Source organism: Orycteropus afer, unplaced genomic scaffold, assembly GCF_000298275.1.
Source record: "Orycteropus afer afer isolate SDZICR_OR568_19922 unplaced genomic scaffold, OryAfe1.0 scaffold01224, whole genome shotgun sequence".
NCBI lineage: Eukaryota > Metazoa > Chordata > Mammalia > Tubulidentata > Orycteropodidae > Orycteropus > Orycteropus afer.
The window spans coordinates 32,225-34,335 of NW_006922811.1; positions in this window are offsets into that span (position 1 = coordinate 32,225).

Genomic DNA, 2,111 nt, shown 5'->3' on the forward strand with positions numbered 1-2,111 from the left:
ATCTGAATTCTTCCTTGCCTCTCTAACAGCTTCACCTCCCAATCAAAGTTTCAGTTCTAGCCATCTTATTGGGAGACAATTCTCCATTGTTCTCTCATGTTTCAGCACATATCTTGAGAAGAGGCACTGACTATCTTTACTCTGAACTATCTTTTAAAGGATATTTGTATAGCAAACAGCCTTAGAAGATAAAGTGACTTCCCCTACCCCAGTGCAGGTGTGCTTACAGTTCAATATAATTAAGATAATATCTCCCTCTGGAATAAAGGACAAGCATGTTTACTCTCTACTATAAAACATTCAGATTCCCTAAGCTCAGGATTTCTCTCCTGTAATGTTATCTGCTGCATGCACAGGTGGCACTTGAACATTTTTGCATCTGTCTGTGGGAAATGGGGCTCAGTAAATCAGGACAAGAAAGTGTTGATACTTTCTGGTTACTGCTATTACCACATAAGTCCTTTCTCTCTGATCCAGGAGTCTCATGTCTTCTGCTACCACCTATGAAACTGGAAGGCTAACTTGTTAGCTTGCAAGTAAAGCAAAATCTCTGACCATTCACAGTTCTTGACACTCTTCTCTTCTCAGTTCACAATATACTTAATCAACTTATGACTGACAGGGTCAAGAGTAAAATGGTCCCTCCTCCAGTCTCCATATTCCTATCAGCTGGAGTTAAAAAGGGGGCTTCAGAATTCTGCAGGCTGTTACTAAGAAATCTAAGAGTCTGTACTGAGGAAAGGTAAATAATCACATTTTTTAGGGCTTTATTAGATCATAGCTTTGAACTAACACTAATTGCTAGAGACTTAAAACATCTTTGTGGTACACCAGTCAGACTAGAGGCTTATGAAGGTCAGGTGATCAATGGAATTTTTTATTAGGTCCATCTCAAAGTGGATCCACTGGGTCCTTGAATCCATCCTGTGGTTATTTCCCCATTTTCAGAATGCATACTTAGAATAGACAAAATCTGCATCTGGCGGAATCCTCACATTAGTTCCCTGATCTGTGGAATGAGTGCCATTACTGCAGAAAAGGTGAAGTGAAAGCCACTAGAACTGTTTTATGTACAAAAATAGTAAACCAAAAGTAAGACCATATTCCTGGAGGGATTTCAGAGATTAGTGCCACCAACAAGGACATGAAAAATGCAAGGATGGTGATTCCCACCAAATCCCCATTCAACTCATCTATTTGGTGGATTTGGGAGGCAACATATACCTCATTTGGGTATGCTACTCCAATTAATATACTGAGTAACCCAAAAAGCTATTATTTTTTAATGGGACCTAGAACAAGAGAAGGCTCTGCAACAAGTCCAGTCTACCACACAAGCTTTTCTGCTCCTTGGGTCATATGATCCAGCAGATCTAATGGTGCTTGAAGTGCCAGTGGCAGATAGAGATACTGTGTGAAACCTTTGCCAGGTACGATAGTTGAATCGCAGTGCAGATACTTAAAGTTTGGGGGCAAAGTCCTACCATCTATAGCAGATGACTGCTCTCCTTTTGAGAAATAGACATTGGCTTTATATTAGGCCTTAGAGACTGAATATTCAACCATGAGCTATCAAATTACTATATGACCTGAACTGCCCATCATGAATTGCATGTTTACATTAACTTGAGTGTTCACAGTAAGCACTCCATTATCAAATGAAAAGTAGTATATATGAGGTCAGGCTCAAGCAACTCCTGTGGGTTCAACTAAGTTGTAGGAAGCCAAAATGCCCACAGCCCCTACTTCTGCTATATTACTTTTTATCTCTCAGTTCACACCTATAGCCTTACGGGGATTTCACTGCAACCAATTGACTGCACAAGAAAAAAAAAAAAAAAACTGTGGCTTGGTTTACAGATAGTCTTGCACAATGTGTAGGCACCAGCTGCAAGCTGGCAGATAAAGTACTACAGCTCCTTTCTAGGATATCCCTGAAGGACAGTGGTGAAAGGAAATATGCCCAGTGGACATAACTTTGAGGGGTACATCCTAATGTTTATTTTGTCTTTAAAGATAAGTGTCTAATTTGATCCAGCAATTCCATTGCTAGGAATATATCCTAAACACGTGAGAGACAGGACATGAACAGACATATGCACACCCATGTT